This window comes from Crinia signifera, chromosome 3 (assembly GCF_055691185.1).
Source record: "Crinia signifera chromosome 3, ASM5569118v1, whole genome shotgun sequence".
In the NCBI taxonomy this organism is placed as follows: Eukaryota; Metazoa; Chordata; class Amphibia; order Anura; family Myobatrachidae; genus Crinia; species Crinia signifera.
This window is the reverse complement of record NC_139219.1, coordinates 209122474-209144313: the sequence shown is the minus strand read 5'-3', so window position 1 is coordinate 209144313 and position 21840 is coordinate 209122474. Positions and strand designations below refer to the sequence as shown.

Sequence of the window (21840 nt, the reverse complement as noted above, 5' to 3'; positions counted from 1 at the left end):
TTCCTCCTGTAATGAGGAGAGCGGGCTCTGAGGAGACGCTGTATCAGTGTGCTGGGGAGCTGGCAATCACCGCCCGTCGGTGTCTCCTGCATAGCTCCTGCAGCGCTATTTAATTGCCTTCCACATTGAACCCTCCAGCTCCAGTCTGCATGGCTCCAGTCTGCATGGCTGTGAAGATTTCAAGCCAGCAGAGAGACCTCCATAGACAATTGTCTGCTGTATATCCCTAATGCTGCAGATAAGTACAAACACTGCATCAATACACATGATGAAGTTTGCCTGTGTACACCTGCCTGTGATTGTGATCCCCCCCCAGATGCTGAGATGTGTGCCCTGTGCAGCGCCCCCCCCCCCCCATGACGCTGAGAGGTGCACCCTGCGCTGCACTCTCCCCACTACTATGCTGAGATGTGCGCCCTGCACTGCGCTCTCCCCCCACAATGCTGAGATGCACGCCCTGCGCCGCGCTCTCCCCCCACAACAACGCTGAGATGTGCGCTTTGCACCGTGCACCCTAACCATACATACACACACACCCTGCAGCCTATAACACTAACCATACAACTCCCCGCATCCTATAACCCTAACCATGTGGTGTATAATGTAAGGTACATTATGTAGTGGGGTGTATAGTGTTAGTGGCATTACAGTGTGTATTGTACAGTGTAAGCGACATTAAGATCTATTGCATGATGTATAAGGGTCAGTACGTGGGGGAGGGGGGGGGGGCGCCAAAAATATTTTGGCTTGGGGGAGCAAAAATTTTAGTTACGCCACTGGCAGGCCACCACCAGTGCGCGCACACGCACAAACAACTTCAAGACAGTCCCGACTCCCAATGCCTCTGCGCCGCATGACATGATGCATTGATGACATCATTCATCAATTCAGAAAGAGTGAGTCACAGTCTAGGACTCGGAGAGGGCAGTATAGCCGGGCAGCTGGCCAGCAGCCAGCAGGGGGGGGGGGGGAATCGCCATCGGATGCCATCCATCGATGGCATCTAACTATTCGACCCTCGCCTATCGAAGCCCAAAACATCAATCACTAGGTCCCGACTATCGATGTTTTGGGAACATCGATAGTCGATGGCCATCCCTACTGCTTACAGGTTTTTTTTTATGTTTTCAAAATTCCTAAACTATCATTTATATTGTACCTAATTACATTTAAGGCAACGATTTGATGTGGCAGCCGAGAGGACAGCGCAAGGATGCTGCGCGTGCGGGTAGGATGCTGCAGTACAGTGAGTGTCTTTTTTTTCTCCTTAACTCATGTTTTAAGCACTGAAACCCCCACAACCAGATATTTTTTAATTGCTATTGGGAGGGAACAAACCTGCCGTAATCCAAAATTGGACATGCGGAGGTGGCTGTGCGGTTGTGGATGTGTTCTGAGAGCGAGGGAGCCAGGGTGCAGGGACAGGGGAGCCGAGGTACAAGGAGGCCAGGAGCAGGGACTGCGGCACAGGGAAGTCTGGATTGGGGACTGGTGATCCGGGAGCAGGGGGAGCCGGGACACAGGGGATGGGAGAAAGGGGGGATGGGACACAGGGAGCAAGGATGGGGGACCCAAGGTACAGGGAGCAGGGACGGGGAAGCCGAGGTTCAGGGAGGGCGGAAGCAGGGACTGGGGCACAGGGGAGCCGGTCGGGCGCAGTAACGGGAATGCCGTGGGATAGGTGACAGGGAGCTGGGGTACAGGTGATAGGGGAAGGGAGACCCGGATTAAAGCAGCACTTCTAGAAGCTTATTTGACAGTGGCTGCTGTGATTGCACAGCAGCTGGATCTGCTGTCCAACCACAGCAGCTGGATCTGCTGTCCAACCACAGCAGCCCCTGTCAATGATGAACTTCTAAAAGTGCTGCTTTTACCATTTTCTTGTAATGGAGGGAATGCTACAATCAGAGAGAGCCTCCATACACAGCATGATGTGTACATGATCAGCGCATGAAAGTGGCAGAATTGTCAAGTGTGCCTGAAGGAACAAGAGTGTTTGTTTCCAGCAATTATACAATAATCTTTCATGTACATAGGCAATAATCAACCAAAACAGTTGTGTAGTGGCCAGATCTGACTGATGTAATCAGAGTATGGCCAGTTTAACTACTGATGACTAGTCAAAGAAGATAACCTTCTTACAAACAAAATGAACCCGCTAGTCCAGGCATCAGGTATAATATTTTAGAAGAAGGCATCCTTGTTACAACTGGGAAGCAAAGTACTCTTGCGCTGATGACAACAATTACCAGGATTTAGGGCCTTATTCTGGTTGGAGCGTCCGGGCCGTACGCGTACGTCCCGGTTTTTTTTACGATCTGCGCATGTGCAGATACGCTAATGCGCCGGCGCGAGCACTCCACAACGCTTACGGCCGGTGTCTCAACGTGCGAAAAAACCTGTACGCGAGCGTACGGGTAATGGGGCGGCATAGGGGCGTGTTGATGGGAGCGGCCGAAATAATGAGGGAAAATGGGCGTAAATATGGGCGTACACGGGGGTGTGCACCAGAAATGAGCGGTGCTACTACCGCACGATCGACTAAGGCACCGTTCGTTTCGGACACCAAACAGGCGGCCGCCAACCGACAGCTAAAACCACTCCTACAGTTACCGTTTGCCAGCGTGCGCCTGAGTTGGCTAATTAACGCTGATTAGTACTCAAACACATACACCTGAATGTAATAAGCAATGCTGCAGTCTATTAACTCCAAACCATGATTTCACTGCCTGCAAGTCACACATGCAGCACGCAAACACATTGGAAGCTTATGTTTCTATACTTCTCCACATTTAAAGGTTTGTTTAATTTAAGGTAAGAATCTTTTTATACGCTAAGGTAGGTATTTGATAAACAGACACATTCACTACCTGCTTTCATAGACTTTACGCAGTAGCACACTCAATCTACACAAGTCGACATGTGTCAACGTGTTCACTCTAATACTAACATAGGTTTTGTATTTAGGATACAATAACATAAACCACATCTAACACCTACAAACGATGTTTCTGCAATGTTTGAAGCACATGACCACTATTTTCAACACAATCTTTGTATAGTACCCCAAATTATGACCTGTACCACTATCTCATCTGCTATGATTTGGATTTCACTACACTCTGGATGTAAGATGCCACCAATCACATTATTGCACTCTCATCTCTCTAACAAAGGATTCCTACATCTGCTTATGACACTGTCAAATCATATATATTTTAAAAGTTATGCATGTTTGTTCACAAGCTAATTTATCATGTTTGGCCCATTCACACATCTTTTTTTAGGGAGGACACATATGAATTCCTACACAAATGTACCTTTTCACCCTTGTTTGTCTGCCTCACCCACTCCATGAGGAAAGCATTGTTCTGGACCTGCTTTTACCTACTACTGTAGGAGCTACCTCACCTGCACACAAACTGCTTTCTCACCTATTAAGTTGCTCTGCACATGTGCTGACACAAACTAATTAGCAGGGAAAAGTTGGATAGGAACATGGGAATGGCCATGGAGAGGGTTACACATGGGAAACTTCCACCACACTTCAACAAATGTTCAAAAATACCCTGGTCAGTAAGTACACATAAATCTAGTATTTGTTTCACACAAGAAATTACACATACCACCATTTAGATTTAATTTGTAAAATTAATTTATTTGCTGTTCAGCATCACAGCTTGACACTTTAATGTGAGAAATCAAAAAAAAAAAAAAAAAATATACACACAAATAATAAAACAGCCAGAACAAGAGGTTGCATATCTCCAAACATGTGTTACCCTGCAAATGCAATGGTGAAAGAAATGGGGACACCAGAATACGTACTGCAACAACCAGGGTGACTACTAAGCAAGATACACACCACCAAAAAAAAAAACCTGCATTTGTAGAGGTCAAAATACGAACTTTCATGCCCATGGCACGCAAATGGATCGATGGGCAACTCAGGAAGCGGATGTCCAGTGCAATTTAAACCTTTGGCCTCCAACCACAGAGGAAGTGACCCAGGTCTCATTTGGGCCCTTTTTTGCCCCTTTTAGATGGGGCCTTGGGGACAGGGGCCTTTGGGTCAGCTGGCTTTCGGCGTCTTCCCCTAGTCGCCACAGGAGGGTCAGCCGAGGTGGAAGGTTGGGGAGCAGCTTGGGGTGGGGCAGCAGATGGGGGATTGTCCCTTAGGGACCTGGCGGTGGACAGCTGCTCCGCAAGAAGTTCATTCTGGCGGCTGAGGTGTTGGCCAATGCTTAGCATGCCAGCCGCCAGAGTTTCATTAATGCGGTTCAACGCCTCAACCTGCAGCTGGTTTGTGGCCTTCCACTCCGCCAGAAAATCCGCCACCTGCTGCTGACGGATCGCAGCATCCACCCCTTGCTGCTCGATCCTGTCCAGCGTCACCAACAGGCTCTCACTCAATGTCTCCTGTGGCTGGGGCTGGGGGCGACGTCTTGATGGAGGCTGGACCACCTGCTCCACCTGTGGCTCTGCAGAGGCCGATGCTGCCGGTACATCCTGACTTTCTGCTTCTGCTAGGATAAGAATTGAAAACAATGTCACCATCACATACGCAATAAAAAATATCTTTCTAAATACAATGCATTACTGTGACTTACCATCAAAAGCAGCAGCAAAGACCTCCACCGGGAGCTCACTGTCCATATTGGAGATCCCCCTGATCTCCCCCACATCGATCACATCACAGGAGTCCAGCTCCAGGGGGGTAAACTCCAAATGGTCAGGCATAGGACCGCTCCCGGTGGACATGCTGTGGTTGTACCGGTCAGTCATCTTCCTCTTCAGGGCACTTTTGAAGTCAGTCCACCTACAAGTTTAAAAATACAAATATCACCATGAGATATGTGCACCACTGTGCTACGTGTAGGGTTACCACCTAGTCCCTTTAATTCTGGACACATGTTACTTACACAGGTTCTGTGGCAGTTTAAAATTAGGTGAAGTGGAGTCTTGAAGTCAGCCAGCCACAGAACCTGTGTAATTAATATGTGTCCGGAATTAAAGGGACTAGGTGGTACCCCTAGCTACGTGACATTTCCTAGTGTGGGTGATCTTTTGTGCCATGTGTGGCCAAATATTTCTTTGATGGACCAAACCATGTGCACTGCAGGTGAGGCAGGTGTAAAACCCCACCCAAATCTGATTATCTCTGCACAAGTAACACCTGCCTCACCTGCAGTGCACATGGTTTTGTCCATCTAAGAAATATTTGGCCAGAAAGAGAGAACTAGAATAAGGGCCTCAGTTCCTGCTGGAGACTGCTGAACAAATTGCCCTGACAAACACACTAACCTTTTCTTCACCGCGTCCCAAGTTCTGACCACTGGTGACACCTGGTTCACTTCCTCTGTGATCTTGTCCCAAAGGTTTCTCCTTGCACTGGCACCTGGCTTCCTGGTTGCCAATTCAATCCATTCGCGTGCCCTGGGCACGAGAATTCGCATTTCGGCCTCTACAAATGCAGGGTTTCTCCTTCTGGTGGTGGTATCCTGCTCAGTCATCACCCTAGATGTTGCAGCACGTTTTCTGGTGACCCCAGCTCTCTCACCATGCACCTGCTGGGTCACACCTGTTTGGAGAGATGCAACCTCTTGTTCTGGCTGGCTGCTTGGCCCTTGTGGAGCTGGTGGAGGTTCACCAGGGCCTGTTACTGAGGGGCCCGCTTGATCTTGCAGGCGACTCCTCTCTTGGGCCCTCCTTCTCCGCTCCTCTTCCCTCTTCTGTAATGCTTGAAGCATGGATTCGGCTTGTGCTCTCTGCAGAGCGTCCTCTGCTGCTGAATCGTCAGAGTCAGACATGTTTGCAGCAATTGTGGCCTGCATCTGACTGAATATTTATATGTTAATCTCCCGCCACGAACAAGGGGGCGTATATTTTTCCCCGCAAGGTATATGCAAATTTACGCCGATATTTCCCGCCGATAATTGCCGCTTAAATTACGCAGGTCTCAATGCACCTGTTCAATCACCCGTATATGTATCTACTCAGGTTGTGGAGCATTGTGGGCTACATCGTGAAATGTGTGCACCTGTCATTCCAATGATGAGTGTTGTCAGCTGGTATCTGTTGGAGTTCGTGTATGCTTTGTGAGTCACATTTCAAAACATCACGTTATAATGCTTTCCTTACATATGTAATGTGTATGAAATTGTCATACAGCAACATGTTGCATTGTGGCCCTTTAGGCAGCGTAGTTATAAGTAGAGTGTTGCGTGTATCATTTTCCGCCTACTGTATATACAGTACTCCTCCCCATGCATATCGCTGTATCGTGCCCCCTTTAAGCAGCGTAGTTATAAGTAGACGGTTGCGTGTATTAATTTCCGCTTACTATATATATATACAGTACTTCTCTTCATGGCAATTGGTGTATTGAGCCCCCTTTAAGCAGCGTAGTTAGGAGTAGACGGGGTGCGTGTATTATTTTCCGCACACTGTAAATACAGTACTTCTCTCTTCATTGAATGCATGCTGTTGGTTGTGGTGTGTATATCGGAACGGTCCGCGTAAGTTTCTATTCGCATCCAGTTTGTTAATATAAGAGGGATTAATAAAGTTAATACCAAACAAACAATTTTTTCGACCAATCAGCAAGCACCAAAAGTGATATATGTACCTGCAATTAATAACTGCGCCATTGCCAATATGACTTCTACAAGAGCCAGGCCCTTTTCTACATGTGAGCTTTTGGCCCTGGTGGAAGTGATGGATCGTCACCTGGGGCCCAGGGGCCCATATGTATCTAATGCGGACAAGCGGCGGGCGTATAATGCTGCCCGCCGCCTGATATTTTCAACAACCGGCGTCCGCAGAAGCCTGGGCCAGGTTGAGCGGCGCTGGTCCGACCTGCGCCGGCGGCAGCCGGTTCTACTCAGCAGCCTTCGCCGCCATATTGCCCGATGTAAGTTTTGATTACTAGTATGTCAGCGTTTTTTAGCAATGTTTGGTGTATTTTTTATAAATATGTTCCTGAGTATGGGGGTGTATATGGGGTGTATAGGGGGTGTATAGGGGGTGTATATGGGTGTATATGGGGGTGTATATGGGTGTATATGGGGTGTATAGGGGGTGTATAGGGGGTGTATATGGGTGTATATGGGGGTGTATATGGGTGTATATGGGGGTGTATATGGGTGTATAGGGGGTGTATATGGGTGTATATGGGGGTGTATATGGGTGTATATGGGGGTGTATATGGGTGTATATGGGGGTGTATAGGGGGTGTATATGGGTGTATAGGGGGTGTATATGGGTGTATATGGGGGTGTATATGGGTGTATATGGGGGTGTATATGGGTGTATAGGGGGTGTATATGGGTGTATATGGGGGTGTATAGGGGGTGTATATGGGTGTATAGGGGGTGTATATGGGTGTATATGGGGGTGTATAGGGGGTGTATATGGGTGTATATGGGGTGTATAGGGGGTGTATATGGGTGTATATGGGGGTGTATAGGGGGGTTTAAGTAGTTGATCAGTTTTTGGGTGTAGGATATCAAATAGTTTGCATGATAAATGTCTGAAATTTCACAGCAATGATAATTTTGAAGGTTATGAGCATGACTAATGTGAATTTTTCTTTCCCCCTTTTTTATGAAACCCAATCTTCGATTTCTATGCCATCAACATGAACATTTCAGCACGGGCAAGGGCACGCATTGAAGCCCGGGAGCAGGCAGCCCGGGACCAGGCAGCCCGGGACCAGGCAGCCGAGGAGGAGGAGGAGGAAGAGGAGGAAGAGGAGGAGGAAGAAGAGGAGGAGGAGGAGGAGGAGGAGAAGAAAGAGGAGGAGGAAGAGGAGGAGAAGGAAGAAGAGGAGGAGGAGGAGGAGGAGGAGGAGAAGAAAGAGGAGGAGGAAGAGGAGGAGGAGGAAGAGGAGGAGGAGGAAGAAGAGGAGGAGGAAGAAGAGGAGACCCAGGGTGCAGTTTTCACCCACACAATTTCCCCATCCCCCACCCCCTCCACAACCCCCACCCCCTCCACAACCCCCACCCCCTCCACAACCCCCCCCCCTCCACAACCCCCCCCCCCCCTCCACAACCCACACCCCCTCCACAACCCCCACCCCCCCCCCTCCCCACCCCATTTCCAACCCCCCTACACCTCTCCACCACCCACCCCCAAACCTCTCCACTCCCCAGTAACACCCAGTACCTCGGGCCAAAGACCAGGACCATCCTCCTTGCTCCTGCCTTCCCCAACCACTCCACAGCCAACCAGCGGCGCCCAGGATGGCTCAAGTAGCCGTAAGTAAATAATGTGTCTAATGTTGACCTACACATTTCTACACATAAGCAATCACAACAACCACATATGTGTATCCAACATCAACATTAGTTGCAACATATCACTGCAGGGCGACCATGAGGTGTGTCCTGTCCTTCTCCAGGAACAAGGGTCCCCTTGGTGGTTTTTTTGAGTGTGGCCATGCCTCACCCCTTGAATAATTGACATAACAGTACATCCAATGAGATATCCGACATTAGTGGTGTGGTAGTTATGTGGTGTTGGGTAACTCCAGTTCCCAGCATGATGTGCAACACAGGGCCAGATTATAATGGAGGCGCAAGGGGTCAGTGCCCCTGGGACCCCCTCTAGCTATGGGCCCCCTGTGGTTGTCATTTTTTTTTTTTAAAAAGACAATGTTTAAGTTATGTTTTTTTTTTTTTGCTAAATGTTTTGTGCATGGGTGGGGTAGTGCTGCAGCTTCACCTATCTGCCAATGTGACAATGATTTATGGTGCTGAGCATCGGGAGGCAAGGCACACTGATTGCACAAGTGTGCAGTGCTTTTCTGGGAGTTGACTAAGTCCCATGACACTTTGCACCAGAGGACAGAGGCTGAGAAGTTTGTGCTGAGCTCTGATTGGTGGAGCTCATTACATACTTCTCAGGTCCATGGAGAACAGCAGCAGCAGCTTAGTCATAGGAGGGTTTTTAATCAGAGGCAGCACTAGGACTGTGAGGTCTCCTCCAGAGTAAGGGGCAGAGGGACAAACACAGGCTTTTCATGTGGTGTGTGTATATATATATATATATATATATATATGGTGTCTATTATTATTCCGAGTGCCGCCAACCCCCTGTCTATATATATATATATATATATATATATATATATATATATATATATATATATATATATATATATATATCCCCTGCAGGTAACCATTGACCAAGTTTATTCTGCCTTTACTCTATGTTTTGACAGTATAATATTCGGCCATGCAGTGTGCGGCCAGTAATGACAAGTGCAAGGGGGCCCCCCGCTCTAAAGTACCCCGGGCCCCCCAAAGGCTTAATCTGCCACTGGTGCAACTTAAATGTCGAGATTGTTTTGGTAATAGTGTGTGAGGCCATGCGGATGCATGCTTTACAAACATAGCTGTAGGCCTATAATTTGTACAGCAATGTCCTAAATTTAAAATAGTAAGGAGTGCTTAAGCCACAACAATGTCATAACCCTTAAATAGCACAGGCTAATTGTGAGGTTAGAGGACAGTCCCCCAAAAACAAAGTACCAATTGGGATACAGCATACATTCATTGATGAAGGAGTAATTGAATTAATGTTATTTACTATGTACAGTATGTGTGTGTTAACATATTTTTTTTTAGTACTGTGTTTACAGCAGACCCATCTTCAATGTAGTTTAAAAATGTATGTGCCCTTCACACATAACTCACAACTTTTTATTATGTACAAATACAACAAACATTTGTTTATGTTATATATTAATTTTTTTTTTTATCCCTTCACTACAGACACTGAACAGCAGCAGGAGGAGGTGGCAGCCCTTATTCGGGAGATCTTCCTGACCCTTTTTTATTTTCAACTTCTTTTTGGCCTACTGGAGGCCCGCATTTAATTTTTTTTTATCCCCCCCCCCCTTATTATGTTTGTAATAAATAAAAGTTGATATTGTATTATAAATTGCCTGTGTTTTTAATAATAAATATGTTAGAGGGCTTGTAAGGGTAGGTACATACAGATGTGTAATGTAAGTTATATTAGTAATTTGAGGTGAGGGGTAATGATTGATGTGTAAATGTGTGTGTTTTTGAGTAAAATAACACATAGTGAAAATGCATGAATGTTTAATGTTTTTCGATTAAAACATCACACATAACATCAGGGTAGGTATACATGTTACACATTTTGGACAAACTAATTATGGACATAATTTAGTACATATACAGAAACACCAACATAACTTGATTTAAAAGTAACAGCAATATGGGGACACATAGATAGTGATTAAAATGCCACATTAGAACATAACAAATATACATGTAATGTGGTTTAAAATGTAGTTTTATTAGGTCTTTATTAAGGTAGACAATTGAGTTAATAGAAAACAATAAGTGAATAACAAATAGATTAATTAATCAATTGTCAGATTAGTAGTTGAGAGGCAAGATTTGCAGGTCCATATATGTGAAGGGTATGCCAGCGTGCACGGACGTACGCTCACTCTCACGAGCGGTGACATAAGCTGAGTTTTCCATTGAAAACAATAGGGACCCGTCCGTGCAAGCTGGCGTACGCTCAGATCGCCGCAAGAAGGCGGTGGGGAGACGGAGGAAAGACGGCCGTAGACGGCGCCGTACGCTCAGTCGTACGCTAGTCGACGGAGTGTAAGGGCTGGGCCGACCGCGTACGTTGCCGTACGCTCATTTGTACACCACTCCCCTTCTACGTTATTTCTGCCCGTACGCAAGCGGCCGATTTGTGGGTGGACTTAACCCTAACGGCCGCGTACGGCTAGCGTGCGGTAATTGTGAACGTACGCACGTTTGGCCGCTCCGATCAGAATAAGGCCCTTAAAGTGGTCATGGGGAGGTGGTGGTGCTCATTTACCATGCCATCGACCCCCCCCCCCCCCCAAATTGCACGCCCCTGCAAACTATAAGTTTATGCCCTACCTCCCATACATTATAATGAGTCAGTGGTCCTACAATTGTACCCCCAATTTAAATTATTTCACACAGTAGCACAATCTCATTCACATTACACTGCATGTAGTGCCCATTTCTCACAATCTGACACAGAGTGAAATCGCTGCCATGTGTACGCACCTTAAGATGTGAAATACACTTCACAGGTCATTTTGCTATGGGCAACCAATCAGAAGCTACTTCTTATTTATTTACCACCCTCTAGAAGATAGTAGACAGAATGTGATTGGTTGCCCATAGCAACATGACCTGTGAAGTGTATTTCACATCTTAAGGTGCGTACACACGGGGGCGATTTGTATAATATAGCGGGAAATATGGTCGCTAAGCGACCATTTTGCCCACAATGGGAGTGTGCACTGGCGATATATCGCCGGGTGCGCGCTCCCGTTTTTACCACTGTAGTGATCGCTGGTCGCAGGAACATGCTCCTGTGACCAGCTGATTACCACTGCCGGGCTCCCCCTGCAGTTTCTTTTTGAAAAGGAGAAACTGAGCAATATATATCCCCCGTGTGTACGGGGCTTAAGTAAACTTCACCCTCAGTAGTTCCCATTTTTCATGTTACGCTACACAGTAGTACTCCGTTTACATGTATGCAACACAGTAGTGTTGCTTATACACAATGCCCACAGTAATACTGCCTCTTACACATAGGGCCTTATTCTGGTTCACTCCTTCTGGCAAATTCCTTCTTAGATGGACAAAACCATGTGCTCTGCAGGGGGGCAGATGTAACATGTGTAGAGAGAATTAGATTTGGGTGAGTTATTTTGTTTCTGTGCAGGGTAAATACTGGCTGCTTTATTTATACACTGCAATATAGATCTCACTTTGAAGTAAAACCCCACCCAAATCTAATTCTCTCTGCACAAGTAACATCTGCCCCCCTGCAGTGCACATGGTTTTGTCCATCTAAGACGGAATTTACCTAAACAACCCATAATGCCCACAGCAATATTACATACGCTGTGCCAGAAAAGGAAGCTGCTGGGACAGTCTTTACTGTTGGAATTATGGTGCACTTGGAACTAGTTCCCCCTAACCTTAGAGGTGGTGAAACCCAGTACCCCGCATCTCCCCACCACTTTAACCCCTGGCAATTACCAATACAAATTACGATGGTTTCAAATAGTTACATAGGCCTACCTCCCAACATTCTTCTAAAATCGAGACAGAAAAAATTGGCGTGGTCTATACCATAAGGGGCGTGGCCTCACTGGGATGCTGCAGCTGCAGGCCACTGCTGCTGTCCGGTGCTGTGCCGGACATTTCAGGACGATGGAGAATGCAGGAGGTATGTGAATATGTCTGCTTCAAAAGAAGTGCACTGAGGTAAAATGGTTCTTGGTTCATAAACCTCCTAGTAGGCCAGCCCCCTATTTATATGTAGCCTCAAAAGGCCCCCATACACTATACGATTTTGGGACGATTTCATCCGATTTCGGCACTTTGGGCCGATAACCGGTTGAAATCGCCCCAAAATCGCAGGTGTGTGATGTATGATCCGATGCGCGGTCCCGTGCGCATCGGACCGGATCAGGGAGGTCGGACGGTCAGCACATAAGATCATAGATTTTTAAAATCCCTGTCAAATGACCGGCCGTTCTGTGATTGGCTGAGAGCTCTCTCAGCCAATCACAGAACAGCCGGTCATTTGACAGGGATTTTGAAAATGTAATAGCCGCCACTGTGCGTCCCGTCCTGTCCCGCAGCGGCAGCGCTGCTATTTGTGATCACAGCTGCCCGGCCAGGTCATCAGCACTTGCCGCACCCGGCACCCGCCGGGAACTCATTTGTGAGCCGCCGCCGCCCGCCCCCACTACTGCCGCCGCCCGCCCCCACTGCTCCTCACCGCCCTGCAGCTCCCCATTTGTTTTACATGTGATAAATCGCAAGCGATTTATCACATGTAAAAACTGGCTCATCAAGTGCCAAATTGTATGTGAGCCTCCCGGGGAGCTGTCGGGCGGCTCACAGGAGAATTGGGTCCGACTTGTCCTAAGGACAAGTCGGCCTAATGTATGGGGGCCTAAACAATACAATCATGCAGCAGATGGATTGCATGAAGGATTGTGAGCACATTGTATGTCCAAAAAACACCAAGGACGCCGGGGAGTTGAAGGGAAAGTTGGACACAATCATGATTGCAAGCAGGTCTTTCTGATGTATGCTACCGTAATAGTACAACCAATCTCAATCTTATAATTTATTTAGCACCTTCTAGAAGATAATAGGTAGTATCTGATTGGTTGCCCATAGCAATCCCATCTGAAATTTCCCCCTATAGCTCTATGTTACATATAGATATGTTTTGGTCTTCTTGCTCTGGGTGGCAGGGCTGTATCTAGGTGTGTGCCAGCGTTGCTTTGCATGCAGCACATCTGCACTGTGGGTGCACCGCTGGCACACTCCTAGTTTGCTAAGCAGGGAAGCGCCTGGCATGAGAGGTGCTCTCCGCATGCTGCCGTATGCCAGTCTGACAAGCAGCAGGATTGGCAGCGCTATGTGCCTCCGCTCTGAGACCCCCATACATTTTCTCCCCCGCCAGTGGCAGCCACTCAGCAAGAGAAAGAGAGAGAGGCCAGCGGGGAACAGGCAGGAGATTTTAAAACCCATTCTAATCAATTGGCAACCGCTGATTGGCTGAGAGGGACATCTATCTGATTTCAATGGGACTTTTGAAACCTCCTGCCTGCCCACCACTACCACAGCCTGTTCTCCGCCAGCACCCCTGCACTGCCAGCACAACTGCACTGCCAACACAACCTCCCCACACACTGAAGATAATGCTTGTACTCCTGCACTCCCAACACAACAGGTATTGTATGTTGCTGGCTCCTGCACGGACAACACCGTCTTCTCCTTCAAACTGACCTGTACTGCTGACACAGATGGCACTCCTTCATTGCCACCACCACGCTCTGAAGACATCGACAGCACCCCTGCACTGCTGACACCCCGTCACTGTAAGTGTACTATTGTTGTATCCGACACATACTCTATCCAACCTACACTATGGCCCTTATTTTGGTTCACTCGCAAAGGCAAATTTCTCCTCAAATGGACAAAACCATGTGCACTGCAGGTGGGGCAGAAGTAACATGTGCAGAGAGATTTAGATTTGGGGGGAGTTATTTTGCTTCTGTGCATTTTTACACTGCAGTATAGATCTTAGTTTGTAGTAAAACCCCACCCAAATCTAATTCTCTCTGCACAAGTTACATCTGCCCCACCTGCAGTGCACATGGTTTTGAGAAGGAATTTGCCTTTGCGAGCAAACCAGAATAAGGGCCTTTTATCCCACTCTATGGGTGGGATGTTCTAAAATCCGCAGCCCTCTAACGCCCCCCTTCGCCGGGTACCACATATTTAATAATCGCATATGCTCTAACATATGCGATTATTAACGCAAGGGACAGCTCTTGTGACGGATCCCTCACACAGCGCTGCGGTAAGAAGCCCATAGGCTTTTGCAGGGAGTTGCCAGCTTTTGCTGGCGATTCCCTCCGCAGCCCTGACACTGCGGAGGGGGGTTAGAGAATACAGAAATGAGGTAGAAACCCAGATAACCATAATCCTATTTCTGGTTTAGAGCATCCCGCCCTGTGTCTGATGCATACTGTATCCGACTCACACTATATACCGCAACATATCTGACCCACATTATGTTATTTGCGGTACCCGGTACTATCTGATACATTATGCACATACGTTATATATTTGATATTTTTGTGTCAGTGGTAGCACACCCCTAATAACTATAAATTACGAGTCTTTTTGTAATTACATGACAGGGTATTGTCTAATCGCTGTGCCCAATTATCCCCCCACAAATGACATAACTCTCTTGTTGGATAAAATTGGCCACAGCAGCCATCTTTATTGAAACAATACAAAATTAACAATAATCAAAAACATTCCCCACGGAAGGTGGTCCCCGAGGCCCTCAATAAATCAATCCACACCTCTAAGCACTTCCAGGAGTTGTTACCCCCAGCCGATAGCGATTGGCTCGAGGGCACCAATTGTCAACACCCAGTGCTCATTAATTAGCCTCACCCAGGGGAGTCCAGCCCCCTCATGGGGCCCTCCCCGCCGCATAATTAAGCCTCAATGCCACTAACCTCGAGGACCCCCCTCCGCACAGGCCACTGTGACAAAAGACAACCTATCAATAATTCTTCCTAAAAATTATAAAATTAGGGAGGGTGGGTGGGAGCTGTTCAGAAAAATCTCCCAGTGACCCCTATTTCCTGCCTGCACCCTGCTTATATACCCTTACTACACCCCGTTAAGCCCCTCCCCCTATGACCCTCTCCTTAGACACCCCTTCTATGACTGTCCAGCTAGTCAGCTCCCTACAAACCCTGTCAGGGGAGCCTACCCCCAGGCTTTGCCTCCAGTCCGGCTCCTACATGACAGGGTATTGTCTAATCGCTGTGCCCAATTATCCCCCCACAAATGACATAACTCTCTTGTTGGATAAAATTGGCCACAGCAGCCATCTTTATTGAAACAATACAAAATTAACAATAATCAAAAACATTCCCCACGGAAGGTGGTCCCCGAGGCCCTCAATAAATCAATCCACACCTCTAAGCACTTCCAGGAGTTGTTACCCCCAGCCGATAGCGATTGGCTCGAGGGCACCAATTGTCAACACCCAGTGCTCATTAATTAGCCTCACCCAGGGGAGTCCAGCCCCCTCATGGGGCCCTCCCCGCCGCATAATTAAACCTCAATGCCACTAACCTCGAGGACCCCCCTCCGCCACCAAGCACGGGGTTAAGCCCTTGACCCCGGGCGACCCCCCCACATCCGGAACGCTGTTTCTATTCCTTCCTGTAGTCCCAAGGACCAAACATCGATCCCTACAGCGTTCAAATGCACACCGTCTCCTCTCCAAAAAGCACCGGCACCAGACTCAAGTTCCTTGTGCCTCACCACCACCGCGCCGTTTCTAGCCATAAAACGCCCAATTGCCCTGTTGACTTTTATCCGTGCCTTATTGATCTTGTCAGCCGACCTTGCATCCCTCCAATAACGGCGCGGCCAATATCCGACCAAACTGTGATCACCTCTGGAAACATTGCCCATAACCGTAAGAGATCAAACTTGATATCCCTTATCAACTCCCTAAATGGTCTGCTCCCAAGGTCATTCCCTCCCACGTGCAGAACTAATATGTCGGGAGCCCTATCAAGCCGCACAAAACGGTGAAATTCCTGTAACACTCCACTCCATACCATACCGCGCTTCCCCAGCCAGCGAACCACTGCCTCCTCTCTATCCAAACCTAGCTGGCGGCCGTTCGGTCTGACATCAGCCCGCAAAGCTCCCCAAAAGACATATGAATGTCCTAAAATCCAAATTAGGCACGGGGAATGCCCTAAAATTAGAAAGAACACAATCAGCCTCAACAATCCCCTAAACGAACATATGAACGAAAACGAGACGATTCCCATCGCCCAATGCGCTTAATCAGCTCATCTCCCAAACCCAACCTAGCAGCCTCAGTTGCGGCCCCGATGCGGAAAGAGTGACCCGCGCATTCCTCCCCCTTTAGGCCCAACGTCCGCAGGACTGCTCTAAACACGCTAGTGAACTGGAACCGTGATAAAAAGGACCCATTCGCATGCATCAGCAAAGGATCCCTTTCTCTGCCCACTCTGACTTCCTTAAATAACCTTAGCCGTGCCACCGGGCACATATCCGAGCCTAGTACAGAGAAAAGAACCACCTTCTTCCCCCTCCCTAATTGATCCGTCTTAGACCTCCTCACCACTAGCTCCACCCTATCCGAGTATAAATCCACATCCTCCCCTAACAAACCTCCCGGCCTGGAGACGCTTGGACTCACGAGTTCACCAATCCGCAGTGCCCCGAAGAAGGCAAGCGAAAAGGCTACCCCGAACAACCTTTCCTCGAAATTTGAACTACAGACCTCACCCAACTTCCTGCCCATATTCTGCAACAACTGGAAGGACACCGGCCTTCTCTGATCCTGTACTACATGTCCTTTTCTCCAGCCTTTTAAAGCCTGCGCAATCAGGAAATTCTTTGTGACATCAGGCCTCCCACCTGCACGAAACCCAAAAGCTAAGCCCGACATATAGCGCGTGATCTTTGCCACTGACCAACCAATCTCCTTACAATGGCCTATGTATAGCAAGACAGCCAACTCGTCATCATCCTCCTTCAAACCTACTACCTCACGCCATTCTAACCAGCTCCGCCATTCCTGATTGTATGCCGGCCATGTATTTGGGGCCAAGGATTCCCTGATGAGCTGATCGACTACCCGTCCAGCAGAGCCCAGAGCCGACTCGGGAACCCGGTCCCCTCCCTGTCCGCCTCTGGTGCCAACTCCCGGAATCGTTCCCACTGTGAACGAGATAAAGAATCCGCAATGCCGTTAGAGACACCGGGAACGTGCCTAGCCACAACCCACAAATTCAAAGCCAGGCATTCCAATACCAACTGCTGCAAAATAGTAACCACCGGCGGTGAAGATGCCGACAATTGATTAATAGCCATGACCACCCCCAAATTATCGCAGTAAAAACAAATCTTCCTATCGCGGAACAGCTCACCCCAAACAACAACAGCAACCAAAATAGGAAACAACTCCAACAATGCTAAATTTTTAACCAAGCCTCTCTGCACCCAAGACTCCGGCCACCGGCCCACACACCAATGTCCCTGGCAATAAGCCCCAAAACCGCCACTCCCAGCGGCGTCTGTGAAAAGGTCTATCTCTGTGGCCACGCAAGTGTCTGACATCCACAAAGCCCTGCCATTAAAGGTTTCCAGAAAAGATGCCCACACCCGCAAGTCCCCTTTCAACTCACTACCTAATCTGACAAAATGATGAGGAAGAACCACCCCTGCTGTCGCTGCTGCCAGCCTCCTGCTGAAAATGCGACCCATCGGCATAATGCGACACGCAAAATTCAACTTACCCAGCAAGGACTGTAATTCCCTCAATCTGATTTTCTTCAACAGCAACGCCCTCCCTACCTCGGCCTTCAAACCCAGTAATTTTTCTTCAGGCAAGCGACACTCCATATTCACAGTATCAATGACAATACCCAAAAAACTGATCACAGTCGCAGGGCCCTCCGTCTTTCCCGGAGCAAGCGGGACCCCAAAGTCTGCCGACACCCTTTCAACAGTCCTCAACAGTAAATCACATACACCGGTCCCCCCGGGACCAATACATAAGAAATCATCTAGGTAATGAATAACTGAACTGCACCCAGAGACATCCTTAACCACCCACTCCAAAAATGAACTAAAGGCCTCAAAATAAGCACACGACAAGGAGCACCCCATCGGTAAACAACGATCAACAAAAAACTCCCCATCCCAACAACATCCCAACAAGCGCAAACTGGTTGGATGAACAGGCAGCAACCGGAATGCCGATTCAATATCCGTCTTTGCCAACATGGCCCCTTTCCCAAACCGCTTCACCCACTTAACAGCCGCATCAAAGGATGTATAAACCACCGAGCAGATGTCGGGGTCAATGCCATCACTGACCGACGCCCCTTTTGGGAAGGATAAATGGTGTATCAGACAAAACTTGTTCGCCTCCTTTTTTGGCACCACCCCCAACGGAGAGACTATCAAATCTGGCCACGGTGCCGCCCTAAACGGTCCAGCCATACGACCCAGCTGCACCTCCTTAAACAGTTTTTCCTGCACCACTTCAGGATGCTCCCTAGCAGACTTCAAATTCCTCCTAAAACTTCCTGACACCTGCACGTCAGAAGGTATCTTAAAACCTTCCCTAAACCCCTCCTCCAACAAGGCGGCTGTCTGCTGGTCAGGATACCTACGCAGATAACCCAGCATCCATTCCAGCCGAACTGGTGTCGCCCCCTTTTGAACTACTGTCTCGGGACTTCCCTCTGAAGCATTTATTTGCCCCATGGTTCCCTCCACATGATGAACATTCATGCTTGAATTTGCATTTTGCTCCAAACCGGCATGACCCGTCGTTGAAGGCAAAGCAGAGTCCCTTCTGCATGGCCGTCCCACTTGTGGCCTCTCTCGGCCCCCCCCCATCCCCACGAAAGGGCTGCCCACTTTTTATGGGGGCCGTTACCTTTAACCATAAAGCAATATCCTTATGATCCCAACGAATGTTGGGGCGAACCGCCTTCCTCTGCCTAAACTGCTCATCATACCTGAGCCAAGCCATGCCCCCGTACACACGGTATGCCTCTCCTATCGCATCCATGTAACAGAATAAGCCTGAACAATTGTCAGGTGCCTTCTCCCCAATCACACTAGCTAAAATAGCAAATGCTTGTAACCAATTTGTGAATGACCGCGGTATCAGCCGTTCCTCCTCCTCCTTTTTCTCCTCCTTGCGGGGCCTATCCAGGTTAAAACGCTCTAAGGGTAGTAATGAAAATATATCCACATATTCCCCTTTCCAAATCTTCTCCCTCACCTCCTGCTTCAGGTGGGCCCCCAATGGCCCCTCAAAACATACATACACCTCCCCTTTCGCAGTGTCACTAAGCCTCCCACTCTCTTCCTGCGTCACCACACTGCCCCCTTCAGCCCCTGCCCTGCTGCTGCTTTGCTCCCCGCCGGATACCAGCACCACGCTGCTCCCCGGCACCCCACTGCTAACCGGCACCCCACTGCTAACCGTCACCCCACTGCTAACCGGCACCCCACTGCTAACAGGCACACTATTACTGACCGGCACACTAATGCTAGCTGGTGTGCCCGAATTCTGCGGTGCCCATGCTGCCGCCGGGGACGGCCCCGCCCCCTGCCGCAAACCCACCAGCCAATCTGCAAAACCACTCAATAATTCGGTAAAGCCCCTACTCATTTCCCCCTGGGGGGGCTAACCCTCCCCCCCCCTGACTTTGTGCTAAAGCATTAATAGACATAGAGACAGACTCACCAGGCTGCCTGGGGGCTGTGAACCCAGCAGCCGCAGGTCCAGTGTCCTGACGGGTCCCAGATGAGGAAGGACCAGGTATCTCTCCATCGTCTGCTGACGCTGCCATCTCTCTTCTCCTGTCATCCCGACCTTCAGGTATAGCACCAGCCGGCGTGACCTCGTTGGAGGCGGAGCCAGCTGTGCGTCTCTCGCTCCGTGTACCAGGCCTGCGGTCCGCAGCCTGTACTTCTGCCCCCCTGGCACGACTCACCCCGCGCTGGGCAGCAGCATGCCCCGCATGCCCCGCCGCTCCAGGTCCAGACCCACGCAACGCCGGATCTTCTTGCACGTGGGGGGGATTCCCCCCGCGCGGAGGGTTCCGCCTGCATGTTGGATTCCTCCCAGACCTGGTCCTGCGGGCGGAAGGTGCCCGGCCCGCAGCCTGGCCTGGAGGGTCCCTGACGGGGCTCCTAGAACGGCGCTGAACCCTGGGGGACACAGATGGGCTGAAGCGCTCCGGAGGCCTGGACCTCCGAGGCCGTGCGCCCGCTGGAGCAGCCTCCTGCGTTGCTGCTCCCAGTCCCTCCAGCAGACCTGACATCTGCTGCTGCAGCCACTCTGTCCCTCTGGTGCCTGCTGCCTCCCTGAGGGCAGCCAGCGCTGCAGATACCTCAGCATCAGCGTTTGGGGAAGCCATGGGAGATGCAGTGCTGCTTAGCTGTTCAGAAAAATCTCCCAGTGACCCCTATTTCCTGCCTGCACCCTGCTTATATACCCTTACTACACCCCGTTAAGCCCCTCCCCCTATGACCCTCTCCTTAGACACCCCTTCTATGACTGTCCAGCTAGTCAGCTCCCTACAAACCCTGTCAGGGGAGCCTACCCCCAGGCTTTGCCTCCAGTCCGGCTCCTACAATAACAGGGGGTCATAATTTATACCAGCAATCATAATATTTAATCCTGTGCGGCATATTCCCCCACTCTGTTCTCTACTATCTGATACACACTGTATCTAGCACAGTATCTCACCAACACTGTACTCAACACACACCTAACCCTGCACTGTATCTGAAGCGCATTGTAACCCTGTGTGTTTGCTGGTGCAGTGTGGTGTTACCCAGCGAGTGCTGCTGCAGTGCGTTGTTGTGGCGCTGTGTGCAGCTGCTGTGGAATGTGTACAAGTGTCACTGTGTGATGTAATGTAAATGACTGACACTACTGTGTGGTGTCATGTGAATTGATAATATGTGGTCATCAGGGCCGGCGCCACCACTAGGCAGCTCTAGGCATTTGCCTAGGGCGCCGGCACCTGGAGGGCGGCAGTTCGCCCCTCACCCCCAGCGAACTGTGTAAAAAAAATTGCTGCCCCGGCATCCCTGCAGTGCTGGGGCGGTCAGGGGTGTCCGTGCCGTAGGGGTACCTGCGGCGCCGTCATGTGTATAAAGCTGGCTGCGGCCGGCGGGGTCCCTGTAGTGAATAGAAAATAACTAGCGCTATGCGCGCGGCGGCACGGGAAGCGCTAGTTATTTGCTATTCACTACAGGGACCCCGCCGGCCGCAGCCAGCTTTATACACATGACGGCGCCACAGGTACCCCTACGGCACGGACACCCCTGACCGCCCCAGCACTGCAGGGATGCCGGGGCCGCAAGTTTTTTTCCACAGGTACCACCCCCCCTCCCTCCCACCGGCACCGGGGCGCCCCCACCCCGACTCGCCTGGGGCGCTCCGGTGCCTTGCACCGGCCCTGGTGGTCATACCCATTCCCAGTGAAACCATGCCCCTAAATTTTTGCGTGCACCTAAGGTATGCACTGTCAGCATGAAATATTATGTTCTTACTGTATGTAACAAGACTTCTGAATGAGCTGTTCACTAGGTAAGTGCAGACTGTACATGGTTGCACCATTTGAGGGGGGGGGATGAAATTGGGAGCAGGCCTTAAGCCTTGAAAAGT

General features: G+C 49.5%; 1 long non-coding RNA gene across 2 annotated transcripts in view; it reads left to right on the top strand.

Moving 5' to 3' along the window:
* Positions 1-13928, top strand: part of LOC146064160 (uncharacterized) — a 103349-nt gene extending 89421 nt beyond the window's left edge. For both annotated transcript variants that reach the window (XR_014471759.1, XR_014471758.1), the window contains 2 exons: positions 1175-1246; positions 13792-13928. This is a non-coding gene — a long non-coding RNA (uncharacterized LOC146064160). The remainder of the gene's footprint in view (positions 1-1174; positions 1247-13791) is intronic.
* The last annotated feature ends 7912 nt before the right edge of the window (positions 13929-21840 follow it).